Below are 15,571 nucleotides of genomic sequence, written 5' to 3' on the forward strand. Positions count from 1 at the left end.
ATATGATTATATTAATAATGAGTTGTCGTACGGAAAATATGGAAACGTTTCCATATTGGGAGTTGGATATCGAGAATCTATGTCTAGATTAGAAACTTTTATGCAAGCAGAATGTTTAAAGAAATGTACTTTGAATGTGAGACTTCACATCCATGGAATTGTATTGTAACAATCTCCAATAGAGCACTTTGTAATTTCTGTTGGGTTATGAGCATTCTAACACTCCTAAGTGTACATGCAACCCTAAATACCTTGGATCTATGTTTTCTCTATTATACATGCAAATATGAATATCCAAGGTATTATCCTAATCTAGCATACAAAATAATGGATATAACAAGATAGAATACATACCTCTTTGATAGTGCTTGTCTTCATGAAGCTTGAGTGCCTAGTGCCCCAAGTGTGACACCTCAAATGGTTCACACAACACCATAAGCACTTGGAATAACTTAGAGAGAAATTAGAACACTTCATGAAATCGTGTAGCCCTCATACATACACACATAGTGTTAGTCACGATTTCTTGAGCCATGGGTTTCTTTTATATGGTGGCTATTACGGTTACACCATGTAACTCATGACTTTACCCATTCCTTATGCTCCATGGATTTTAACCTCCATGGAGTATCCATGGGTCACCCCATGGACTTAGTCCAACATAAGGAATCTTGGATCACAAGCCCACATATATAAGAATGAATGATTTACACAATCAACCCATATATTTAATTAGTCTTCTTTTGATCACTTAATTAATTCTAGATTAATTCTTGATCAATACTAATTAAATAATCTCATTATTCTTATTATTAATATACTAGAACTTATAATATATTAATAACTGTAAGTGTCTTATTTCTCTCATTATAGTCTATCCAAGTGCATGATGCCATGCAACTCAAATGGACCATGCCGGGTCGGGTAAAGTCTTACCAATTATAGTTATGGACTTAGACATTAATCCAATAGTCTCCCACTTGGATAAGTCTAAAACTATTATTGCGTATGACTTCAGGAACCAACTGGCAATCGTAGCTCTCAAAAGCTTCTGTCGAACTCTGACCTTGTAGATGAACTCTGATCTTGTCAATGACTTGTCCATTAGATAAGGGATCATATATTCCTCCATTCTAGATATCATATGGACTGAGACATGGATTATAATCATTCTCTCTGTCCATTAGTTGTTTCCCGATTTCCGATTTATGACGACTGACTAATTGAACAAATCAAATCAGTCCTGGCCCGGCCGAGCACTTCCATTTGTCATCATCAAATCATCGAGGGGCCCACAGATATCGCTTTCATCCCGAAGGTAAAAGGAATGGATAAACTTCGACTCATATGGCTTGTTCTACTACTTGTTGAATCATACACAAAGACACGTTTTATAACATCGAGTTACCAATGCGTTTCGTGTAATCAATGTACTATCAACTCATAGTAACAACTCATACCTCTAGGTTTGAAGAATATAAGATATTATCGTCTCATGATCACTCGTGATAAAATCCATGAAGTGATTCCAATGAGCGCGGGTTGAATCCAATACTCAGAACTTATGAGCACTCATGAGTGTTGTAGCCCTTTGTCCAACATCTTAGACCTCTACAAGCCAACCCATGACAGTCTTAATTCATATCTACTTTCAACATATGACCGACTGTGGATGGTTTGAATAACTTAGTCATTCCAGAAGAATAACCTAGTTTATTCGGGAAGTCAAAACATGCAAAGTGAAACACAATAATAATTGAATCCAATATGGTCTCAGAACTTATGAATATAAATAAAACACTTTTTATTTATCACCATATGATTACACACTATTTATTGTATATTGTTTCAGCTATCAACATTATTCTTGAATTTAAAACAATAGTTGTCCCATGCTCCAAGCATGTACACTATGTTTTCTAAACACTAGTCATGCCATACACCAAGTATGCATACTATGTTTGTCTATGATCTTTACTTTGTGAACTAGATCAATTGAACATAATCTTCAATGATTCTCTTTTCACACTCCCAAATCCTTATGCATCGGTCCTCTTGTAATGATTATGCACAAAGTCAGAAAGACTTAACAACAATCATTACAGAGCATTCCAAAGGAGATCAAGTCCTTGGAACCATCCTTCTTGCATTAAGTTTCCTTAATCTTACACAGATTGAAAATTCTAACTTTGAAACATTTCCAGATTCCATTTCGACTATCACTTCTGAACAAGAGTTGCCTCCTTACAGATTATGTCAATATGGTCCTTCTAGAATTATCACTATACTTCCAATTGTCCTTGAGAAACCAGTCTTTGGTAAACCTTAGATTGTCCTCGACAATTGTTTAATCCTTTTAGTCATATCCAGTTCTAAACCTTTTCCCTTCTTAATGCCCCAGGCATTTGGAAATTTTTTAGAAAGGATGAATATAGCACATGTAATCGATCCTATATCCGAAGCATATGGGACACGATTCATGATGTCTCACATAAAGACTAAACCAGTCTTTTGCTATAACATTTCCATTTCAATTTGCCAAGTTCTCATAATTCAGATTATGAAAAGGGATGCCGTAATCATAATCGAATTTAAGAACGCAAATAATGGACCCATATACAGAATTTCCTTATGTTGAGCCATTCCAACATGAAATTCATATATATCCTTGACTAAATGATTAAAACCTCACGATCTAAGCTTATAGATTTGAGATGAAGTATAATCTCCTCTCCCTTAATTATAGCAAAACAACTTTTTCCCAATTGAAACCTTTTGTTTTCTATAATTAACATTGCTAGCTTGCAATACTTATCGTAATTATCATGCTCCCACTAACATGATGATTATTAGCATAACACTTATGCTCCCACTAGCTTTGACATATACTCAGAAAGCTCGACTTCTAGAAATCAATACTTTATTGACTTTCTTACCAAAGTTCAGATTTCTGATACTAGATTGTTTTGATAAGACTTTATCAAAAACATACACCTTCCCTTAGATAGATCATGGGTGTGTCAAAACAATTTTAAGAACTATGAAAAGGGATGCTGTAATCATAGTCTTGATCGTTTTGACCTTTACCATTTCTCACAAGTCCAAGTTAGTGTGCCGGTAAACCACACACGCTCCACTAACGACTTTGAGAATGCAAATATCACAATTGCTATCTAACTAAAATCTACTTAGTCAAAGTGTTTCCTCACCATCATTTTCATGAATCGGAGAGAAACCTTATGACACTTAGATTTAATGGTGTATGTGTTCTTATCCATGTGAGTTGTCATAACCATAGTCACAAGACAAGGATAATGACAAATCCAAACTCATATGGACTGAACTCAATCTTAATTTCTTGCCACCTGACAGCTCAAGGGCCTACCATTGCTTCCAAGTTGTTGTGCAACCAATTGAGAACTCTAAGAACTCATATGCAAAGCCAACTATAACTGGAATGGGCATAGAATAAGTCAACACGATGGTTATAAACCTCAATTCGTGTGCTAGTGAAGAACTTCAGGTTCTATTCTTGATTAGTTCTTGAGACTTTCAAGACCTTTAATACTCCCACTGTCCTCTTGACCTATAAGACTCCCTTGTCAAACATCCAAGAGATAGTGTGGATTCTAATCCAGACAAACACTTCACACAATTGGCCTTAGTTGGTCTTTGTTTTATCCAAAACATCACAACTTACCAATTTCAAATGTACAAGAGTAGAAAAATTTTACTCTTACATTTGTCAAGTGTTTTAAACCTTCTTTAAGACATGTCACTCAAATTACAATCTTGGAGTATGACTCTAAGACTTGTATTGGAACGAAGTATGACTCATCTTCTTGATTTAACCATTTCAACAATTCAAGATCCCTTCTTCTTAGTCATAAGAATGCACTAAGACTTCCTTAGAGAACTAATTTTGATATGGTTTCTTAATCATTAAGATGATCACAAAACTAATACTAAAGTACTCTCCCATCTTTTCAGATTTGAGAAACTTTTATCCTTCTGCCTAATTTGATTCTTCTTATTCGCTCTGCCGTACGTTGGAACCTTTTCCAATGTCTCAGAGTTACACTTACGCTTGTAAGTATAATCATATTTACTAAGCTTTAGCAAACTATGACGAATAGCCTTATATCTTTTGTGGTGGACTTAATCAGTGCACATGACTATGTACTCGATCCCTTAGTCCATTACTTGACTCACACATCCATGTGAATAAGTAATTAGTCTTAATTTTTTCCAATACTTGAAAAGTTCTCATTCATCATGCTATACAACTTGCATGATTCCAAGTCCCGGTCCAATTGAGACTTGGGTGATGAGAATGTTTCCTTTATTTGATAAATTTAGACATTACCACAAATGAAAGAATCAATTTCATACTTCCACTCTTGCTATTAATGGAATCATATAAGCAACAATTTTTCCTCAAATGCCATTGTAAGGATATTTTAAAATAATCAAAAATTTTCTTTTATTTTAAAACTATGCGGAAAACTTATCCTTACAATCCATATGAAAACTTGTTGCTATCTATTCCTAAGCAATATCTCATAACTCCTAAGAAGTAGCTCAAGAATCCGATCATCAAACTACGCGATAGAAATCCATCTATGCGATCAGATTCAACATATTCTTTCTTTAAGTTCCTTTACTTTTCTTTGATTCTTAAAACATCACCATGTGACCCAGTCACATCATGTATAAGGAATCTCAGAATACAAACTTAACAGAGTTAGAGTAGTGGACTTTTACCTGAAGTAGAGTCAATCTTATTGACTTTAACATCCTTAGGTAAATTAGGCAGCTTCGCAACTAATGACCCTTACTTTGGCAATATAAACATATGGACCCTTTGATAATGGTACACGGGACTATCATAGACTTAGCTTTTCTCTTTACCATTTGTTCAACCGAGTTGACTATGGCCGATCCCTTTCCATTGGGAAGAGAATGCTTTTTCTGTATTTCCAGTGTCACCATTGTCAATGTCCATAAAGTTTCAGGAAGTTGATCTTAACAATAGATAAGATCATTAAGGGTCTTGTCATAGTCTATTTCATAGGTGTCCCAAAGGAACTCACTATGTGACTTAGAAAGTGATTGAACCACCAACTTTCTCAAGACATTGACACCCAACTCTCCCGGCATGTCAATATGTGACTACATCTCCAAGATGTGATCACACCTAGACCTTGTCTTGCCAATAGGGTTCGAGTGACCTTAAATTTTTCAAGAACTTGTGGGGTAGGGAGAATAATTTGGAGGAGGTGAAAGAAGTATGATATCCATGGGACATCATCTTCATTAGGAATGCTTGTTTCAATAGATTTGGGAAGATCATAAATGTCTAAAACAGACATGTTTTGGGAGATATTCAAGATAGTTGATCTTAAAGTCCTTAATATGACACCCAATATGAAAATATTAAGGCTAGGATCCAACAAACTATTTTATAACTTAGAAGAGGTATGCCGTAATCCAAGCTATAAAACAATTTGAAGGTAGGTGAATTACGATTCACCAATTTCCACCAAGATAAACGAAATGTATTATTAGGTTTTAATTGGTTTTGAAACTCCTAGATCTTTTGAGATTCATTGAACTGTTCAATGGCATGTTTCAATCTCGAGTGTGCCCTTCAGGTTTTGTGACTGGGATGCCGAGGATCACAAAACAAGGTGTGAAGTAACCATGCAAATTACTGGGTACCCTTAAGTGTTTATCCCTCAATCGATGTGCCGGTTAACCACACACGCTCCATCGATACTATGATAAACATTAAGTTACCCTTTGCCTACCTTGTTAAATACGAGTTAGTGTGCCGGTTAACCACACACGCTCCACTAACCGACTTAAACAAAGTGCGAAGTGTAATTTCATGGATTAGCACCTTATTCACATTTTCCTAAGTAACTAAGAGTGGGAATTATTAAGAGTTTAGTTACTTAGTATTTATCATTAATACTTTTAATGAAGGGAGAATTATAGTCATGTCAAACCCGTTCGGCTAACGACCCTCCACCAGTCAAGCAAGCGGTGGGTGAGAGTGGACACCCATTAAGTTGCCATTTTATAGGCAACAACCTTATACCCACCTTATAGACCGGCTTCGTGAATGAGGCGTACTAGCGGTAAGACCGACTTTACTCTTATACATATAAATATTATTAACTTATAATATTATAAAGTATAAGGGTTGAATTTTAACTTTTAAAATTCTAAGGGCTAACTTGGAATTAAAGTATTCATAAGAGAAAACTTTACAAATTCCAAAACTTGAGGGCAAGTTTTGAAACTATTCAAAACTAATTAATTCCATAACTTATGTATTTAAAGTAGTTTTAATCCAAAAACTCTTCAAGTTCCATAACTTGTGGACAAATTATGGAAGACTTTAAACTAATAAAGAATTAATCTTTTCTTTATTTTATAACTTATGGAATTAATTAAGGTTACATATTTTATTTATTTATTTATTAATGAAGTGACTCTTGAACCTCCATAACTTAAGGACAAGACTCTTCATCTTTTGTAACCATTGCCATCTTTTATGAGTTTTATGAGTCTTTAATGTGACTCTTCATGTAACTTAAGGATAAGTTACACAAACACATTTTATACTCAACTCTTAGATTAATTTGGATTGAAAACAACTTTTTCACTCAACTTTTCTATTAATCTAAGCAACTCATAAGAACAAGATAATTCAAATCAAACTTTTTCATGTAATTAGTCTAACCTTTAAACTAATACAAAACATGAATCTATTGACAATTATCTTTGAAAATGGATTAGCATGAACATTACCACATTAAAAACAAGTTTATAAGATCAAAACAACTTAGGGTAATGTTCCTAGTCCATTTCTAGCCAAAAACCTCGAAGATATGCTGTCTGGGGTCCAACTCGTCGAGTGCATGAACACAACTCGGCGAGTTGGATGCATTTTGCCTTGGACTCGTCGAGTCCCTTCATGGACTCGGCGAGTCAGCTGGGCTGACAGCATCAAAACTCGATTTTTCAGCTTCTATTGCAGGTATAACAAGAAAACAAGCCTAGGCTCTGATACCACTGTTGGGTTATGAGCATTCTAACACTCCTAAGTGTACATGCAACCCTAAATACCTTGGATCTATGTTTTCTCTATTATACATGCAAATATGAATATCCAAGGTATTATCCTAATCTAGCATACAAAATAATGGATATAACAAGATAGAATACATACCTCTTTGATAGTGCTTGTCTTCATGAAGCTTGAGTGCCTAGTGCCCCAAGTGTGACACCTCAAATGGTTCACACAACACCATAAGCACTTGGAATAACTTAGAGAGAAATTAGAACACTTCATGAAATCGTGTAGCCCTCATACATACACACATAGTGTTAGTCATGATTTCTTGAGCCATGGGTTTCTTTTATATGGTGGCTATTAGGGTTACACCATGTAACTCATGACTTTACCCATTCCTTATGCTCCATGGATTTTAACCTCCATGGGTCACCCCATGGACTTAGTCCAACATAAGGAATCTTGGATCACAAGCCCACATATATAAGAATGAATGATTTACACAATCAACCCATATATTTAATTAGTCTTCTTTTGATCACTTAATTAATTCTAGATTAATTCTTGATCAATACTAATTAAATAATCTCATTATTCTTATTATTAATATACTAGAACTTATAATATATTAATAACCGTAAGTGTCTTATTTCTCTCATTATAGTCTATCCAAGTGCATGATGCCATGCAACCCAAATGGACCATGCCGGGTCGGGTCAAGTCTTACCAATTATAGTTATGGACTTAGACATTAATCCAACAATTTCATTGGCAAAAGTCTTGGTGAATTTTGTTGGATTAATGTCTAAGTCCATAACTATATTTGGTATGTACTTGACCCGACCCGGCATGGTCGATTTGGGTTGCACTTCACCGACACAATTTATATGGATAGTCTTTTGAGAATAGTATATTTATGATTTATACTAATATAGTATAAGTTCTCATATATTAATAAGGAATCATATTATGTAATTAGTACTAATCAAGACTTAATTTAGAATTAATTAAGTGATCAAAATGAACTAATTAAATATGGAATCTTATATATACGGAATGGGCCAAGTTCAATTAGGTTGGGCTAAGCTTTCATGGATAGTCCATGGAGTCTTTAACCCATGGATCATATGTAATGAAAGGTCACGGGTTTAACCATAGTCTCCATATTATTTAAAGATGTCCTGGGTTGGTGAAATGAGCACTAGTGTGGGTACACTATGAAGGGCTAGCCGATTTCACTAGAGAGAGCCAAGTATCCATATTCTCTAAAGTCTTCCAAAGTGTTTTGGTGATTTCTGATTCCACTTGAGGCTTCCACACTATTGGGGTAAGCTCTTAAAGCTTGAAGACATCAAGCTACATCAAAAGGTATGTGATCTAACTAGTACTTTGTAGTATAAGAACTTCATAATATGCTAGTTAGGATTAAAGCCTTGGAAAGATATTATTTGTATGTATAGTAGAGAAAAACATAGATCCAAGGTTTATAGGTTGTATGTACACCATAGGAGTGTTAGAATGCTCATAACCCAACAACTTTGGCATTGTGATATTACGAAAGGACCGTTGCATAAAATATTAGAATCTAACATATTCTAGTACTGGCGAGAATTTGTATTCATACACTAATTGATTAAGATTAGGAATGGTTGGAAATGTGTTCATTTGATATATTTCACAAAGTAAAGACCACAAGAAAATATAGTGTGCATGTTATGAGCATGAGATAATGGTTGTTATAATTCAAGTAAGAATTTGATTACCCGAAACAACGAATAATGAGTAATCAATATGGTGATTAAATAGAAGGTGTTTTATTTATACTCAAAAGTTTGGGGCCATATAGGATTAGTATTATTCTTGTGTTTCACTTTGCATGTTATGATTTCCCGAATAATAAGATTATTCAAACACTCCACAGCGCTCATTCTTTGGAAGTAGGAATGAAAGAAGACTGTCATGAATCCGTCTCTAGATTAACTAAAGCATTTAGACATAGCACAAGTTTGCTACAGAATTCATTAGTGCTGCAATAAGATTAGAGTATTGGAGTAAACCCACACTCATTTGGATCGCTTCATGGATTTTATCATGAGTGATGGGTGAGATGATAATATCTTATATTCTTGAAACTAAGATGTGTGAGTTGTATCTTGCGAGTTGGTTACACATTGATAATATGTAAACGCACCAGTAACTTGGTGTTATAAAACATATTGTTGTGTGTAAATCAGTAAGTGAGTACTAGCGAGCATTGAGTCAAAGTTTATCCATTCCTTTTACTCTAACGGGGATAAAAGTGATATTTGTCGGCCTCTCGATGATTTAGTGATGTAACACCCAAAAATTTAAGAAAAATTTAAACTTTCAAAACATGTCGAATTCATCACAACATTACAACATTGTTTTCAAAATACATTTATATCAGAGTTTTCCCAGATACATAACAAAACAGGAGGAGCTGTACGATCATGCCTTCGCCTTGATGCCATCCCCTAATGTACCTGAAACTATAAACTGAAACTGTAAGCCCGAGAGCTTAGTGAGTTACCCCCAAAATACTGATACCCATACAGTCGACATAACCATGTCACACCATAACATATCATAACAAACTGAGTAGAATAGCACATAACGGGTCCACAACTTTACAGACTGGAATACCCCTGGGCCTACAGTGTGAGTTTGGAATGCCTACCGGGCCCTCAGCTCACATCTGGATTGCCACCGAGCCCTCAGTACGAGTCTGGAATGCCTACCGGGCCCTCAGCTCGTATCTGTAATGCTCTCAAGTCCTCAGTATGAGTCTGGAATGCCTACCGGTGTAACACCCAAAAATTCAAGCCAATTTAAAACTTTTTAAACAACCGAAAAACCATTAGTTATTACAAACTTGTTTTCAAAATGTAGAATATCAAAGTATCCCAGAAACATAGTCATAAAAAGTGAGGAGCTGTACGATGACACCTATGCCTTGTCACGATCCCTTGATGTACCTGAAACAATAAACTAAAACTGTAAACCCGAAATCTTAGTGAGTTACCCCTAAAATACCGATACACATACACCCCACATAGCAATATCAACATTAGCATATGATATCTATCAAAACAGAACAGCATGCACTGGGTCAACAACTTTACAAGCTAGACTACCCCTGGGCCCTCAGTACGAGTCTGGAATGCCTACCGGGCCCTCAGCTCATATCTGGAATTCCATCGATCCCTCAGTACGAGTCTGGAATGCCTACCGAGTCCTCAGCTCGTATCTAGAATGCTCTTGAGTCCTCATTATGAGTCTGGAATGCCTACCGGGCCCTCAGCTCATATCTGGAATACTCTCGGGTTTGTTGGCTACCGCACGGAGCAGTACAACCTCAACCCACCCTACATAACATTTCGACATGTAATAGATAAATGCACATACAGGTAATCAATCAGTATCACAGGTAGTCGTACAGATCTACCCGACTAGCATATCAACTGGCATACATTACTAACTCAACTCAACATATCAATGACTACTAGGATATCAAATCCAATGGGCCGGCCTTGGTGCCTTAGACCCCTTAGTATAGTGAGGATAACTCACCTCGAAATGCTGAAGTCCCGTAGACACAATCCCAGCTGATGGATGACAGATTCCCTAACTGTCAATATCAAAGCATCACCCAATTAATAATTGGGTTCAAACACATAACCACACATTCTTTTCTTGGATTAATAGGCTACATTACCCCATCTTGGCTTAATTGAAGCCCAAGGCCTAAACCAAAGACCCAAAAGTCAAACTAGGAATCAAAGCCCATCATATGGCCTAATTTTCGAAATTAGGCCCAGGCATATGCATGGTCTTATTCTAAGGCGCAACATCATGTAATCATTAAGGCCTAACTATGACCTATCTTTGGCCTAATTTTCCAAATTGGGCCCAACCCCTTACATGGGCCTTACCGTAGGCCCATTAAATTATTTTAGTCCATATGATTATTCTTGAATGGCCCATTAATAATCAAATCATCAAGGCCCAATGGAAGGCCCAACAATAAACCCAAGTGAAGTTAGGGTTTCACATAAAATGCTGATTAGGGTTAAGTTTGCTACTTAACCCATTAAGGACTTAATCCACTAAGGACTTAATCTATTAAGTCCAATATTTCTTTTAGGTTAATTCTGCCAATGATTATTATTTATATTTCAAGTTATTAAATAATCTCGTGTGTGTCCCGATAAATTCTCAAAATTAAGGTTTTATGTCATTAGGGTCTTCCAAACCCCAATTAATGTTTCCTACCCAATCTTCGATCATTAATCAATTGGTTGGGCTTTTAGGTCACTTTGGGCCTTATTGGAACCATTAAGATTTTATTAAGCCAATTAGGGATTTATTGGGCCCCATAAGCCCACTAGAGTTTCATTAAGCCTATTAGGGTTTCAAGCATCCCAACGAATCAATACCACAGTGCAAAGCACACCACCACCTGACACAGCGGCCGGTGGCAGCAACCACCACCTCACGGTTGTGGTTCAAGTTTTTCCATTATTATTTCAATTACATGCTACAATGATACACACCCACTAGCCCAAAATAAACACATAATAATTACACAAACAACCACCATGAGGCGGCAGACGGTGGACCGAGGTGGCAGCCACCACCTCACGGTGGTGGTCGTGAGTTTTTACCAATCTAACACCTTTAATGAACTCCTTCACTCTAGAACACACATGCACGACTCATATTTTCTCAATGGAGGCATGCCTCCCACCTGGTGGCTCACGATGGCAAGGGTAACACAAGGAGGCGGCGACGACCATGGCCAGTGGCCATGGTGGTTTGACTTCGGGTCTTCTAGTCCATCAAGCTTCCAAATAGAGGTCAGCAACCCAAAAGCACCCCCATGCTTGCGATACATTAGATGAAGCACACATACACACCTAGCAGTGGTGGCAGCAAACCTTCGGCCGCTAAGGAGTGGTGGTGGCGATGTTCATGGCACAAAATGAGGAAGCAACGGCATCTAAACGAAAGAAGAAGATGGCAGCGACTGACGATCTCCACTAGGCAACAACTGACGAGGCTCCACAACCATCATTTTGTCGTTCCTTGCTCCGACTTTGACCGCTAAAGGATTTCCCGGGTGTTAGTCACATTCTCGGCAGTGGTGGTGCTCGATGGATCCTGATTTTGCTGGATGCAAAGTGATGGCACCCGCAAGGTCATCTTCTGGCATGTGGTGGTTGGCTCCGGTGGTCACTGTGGTGGTTGGCTGATCGGAAACGGCGAGATAGGAGTGAAAGGGTAACAGCGGCGCCGGTGGGGAGTGATAAGGTGGCGGCTGGATTCACTTTTTGGTTTAGGGTTGCAAGTGACGGGTATGAAGGGTTAAATACCCGGATCCTATAATATCTATCCCGTAATTACAAGATTAGCCCTTCCATTTTCTTTTCTTTCAAACTAAATCCTCAATTTACCATTTAAACTCGTCATCTCCAAAATCCTTTCAAATTAAGTCTAATATTATTCTTTAACCCCCGAAATTAACATTCCAATAACTCTTATTTAAAATTTTAGATCTAATAACATAAAATAATTAGAATAATTACTTCCCGGAGTTCCTGATTTATTATTTAATTATTCTATTTTAAATGGGATGTTACAACTCTCCCCCACTTAAATTTGATTTCGTCCTCGAAATCGTTTCTTCTTATTCCTTACACGTCAAAAACTTGCACCACAATCCCGAGCATAACCCTAGCCTTTCCAAGGCAACCGTAACCCACCCTTGCAGGGTTCTAAAACTTGAAAAAAAACGAATCCTTGGCAATATGGTCACATTTATTCGATCCGAAATCTGAAGTCTCGAGATGGTCTGGCTCCCTGACAGACCCCTCATACCAAATCATTATTGTTGAACCCAATCAGCTGATTATTCAACTCCTGATATCTGGGGGGGTCCCAACATCAAGATACTTCTCACACACCTGAAGATTCAATTTTTCAATGCCACCCTAAACACAAAAACTGTCTGAACATTCATCTGGCCAAAGCATTATGCTACCACATGGCTGCTCTCCAAAATCTACTGAGACCTCCCTAATCTCAATTCATTTACCAATCATCTTGACCTACCGGGTTCCGGCCCGGTCTCGAAGTTAAAGGACTCGCACATAGTTGCCTCACACGACTTCTAAACGAAAATCCTTCCCTAGAATTGGTTACCAGTAGTTATCATGCCACTACTACTCTAACAACCTCCTAATCCAACCGATCGGATCCATGTGTCAAATCCCCATGTTACCAAATCCACAGATAAAAGCGATTTCCAGATGACCAATGGTGGCCTTACATCACAAGTAACCTTAAGCAATCCATTGTTTCCTTGGTCTCATAGCTGTAGTGATGTTCCTACAGCCTTCTCACTGGCTTAACTAGATCTAATCCCTCTGGGGAAACCCATAAACCAATTCGTGGATTTTCCATATCCTCAGTGCTACACCCGAACTGGTGGTTATTACTGTTCCTTCCGCGTCCTAGCAACGCGCTCATACTATCTACCGACCTAGCGAATGTTGTAACCACCCCCACAGACTTACATCAATTTCGATACTACCCGATCTCTAGGGAATGCTACGGCTACCCCCGTAGTCTTACAACACTTTCCATACTAGTTGAACACACACTTGACCTAACACACAAATGAAATTAATTCATGGATAGAATCCCAAACTGATTTCCCCAAGTTCTGCTATCAAGCACCAACAAAACACGATTCACATGCTGGGGAGTTTTACCGAACTCGCAACTCACACAACACTCAAACCATGCAGCCACTAGGGTTGTCTACGAAAGTCATCCAAGTTTCGAAGCCGATCCTTCTTCTGCATACCGGAACGATTCTCCCCCACTTAGATTCAACTAAGTCTTCACAATACATGAGAATTTGAGAATTCCCAATCTTTCTCACTTTCCAACGGTCGATATGATGACAACTAGACCTTTCCAACTATTACTCCTTTACTAGCCGACCCCAAATGATCACATGCTTCTAATAGCTAGATGATCACTTCATGAATCCCAGGGAATCATCCAGTCCCTGATGCTTGAATGATCCTACACCCAAATCTTGAAGTCCAAAGGTATATGCTCCAACTAGTGTCTCAACAACGAGCTACTTCCTTTGGCTTTTTCCTCTGCTAACCCATAACGGTTACTGAACTACTAAATCCTTACAATGATGAATAACCATCCTGTGGGACCCTGTCCACAGACCTTCCACATAATACCTTTCTTCCCAAAGTGCTCGAAAAAATCTCGTGCTTTTGGCTCTAGAAATCATATCATTCAGGGTCTCGCACCCTGACTCACTCACCAGCTCAATCATCCACAGCTAGACTGTAGCAGCTGAAACGACCTTTGCCCTAAGCTGGGCTACAACAACTTCCATGACATGGTCTCAAATACCCAGAAGCGCAATAAATTGCACAATCAATCCTTACAGTCCGATGCAAGAGATCTAATGCGAATCGGACCTCACAAAATACTAATGCCATATTGACCCATCTGCGCTTACCAGTGTTGAAATACTGTCGCCAACCCCCGACAACTAACTGACCCGAGCTGGAATACCACCTAATCCTTGGTCACAATCCTACTCAATCCTTCGAACTAGTAAACTAAAAGGGCACAATCCTTGCCCTGGAAAACAACATTCCAAACCTATCAATTAACCATTCTAATTCGAGCTGCATAACTCCAGCTGAACATAATCATTACTCCTTTCCGGAGTCCCCGCGACTTACATTCCGGCCTCGAGCAAACCCCAGAAGCCTCAAATCTAGAAACTCACGTGCTAGCCTCTCCCACTCCACCTATGGAAATAAAACGAGTAAAGATCATCTTCATGATCCTAAATAACTGCAATCCTCTGCTCATCAGAATATGTACCAGCAACAACTCCCGGTACTAGAAAGCTTGACCAGCTCCTCCCATTATCGTCGTTACAGCTGCTAGAGCTGCTGCGGCAGCCGTCTCAGCAATGGCTGCATAGCGCTCGTCAGAATACTCAACCATGGCGGTCCTGATAGACCTAATCATCTCTGAAATCTGTCCCCGAACAATTTCGATCCCCTCCTCCCGGATGATCTCCTGACACGATCCTCTAACAATACTGACCTATCCTGGCTGCCAACTCCCAATCCTGACACGAATTCGGTTTCAAAAGGTCTCGTAAGCATCATTATGATAATACACCAGAAAGATCTCGTATAGTCCATATAATAATTGGGAACAAACTCCCAACTAAACCCCAGGGGTCGTGACTTCCTTGCTACACGTATGGGTTATGTGCTTTCAGTAATAGGGACCCATAGTACCTTCCACAGCTACCCGTATTTATCTCAAGTATCACCACAACACCCAAACAATGTACATAAACATAGCAAGTGCTCAATCCTCACTCCTAGAGGAATGCTGAATATATCATAA

The sequence above is a fragment of the Lactuca saligna genome, chromosome 1 (assembly GCF_052625555.1).
Source record: "Lactuca saligna cultivar CGN05327 chromosome 1, ASM5262555v1, whole genome shotgun sequence".
Taxonomy (NCBI): domain Eukaryota; kingdom Viridiplantae; phylum Streptophyta; class Magnoliopsida; order Asterales; family Asteraceae; genus Lactuca; species Lactuca saligna.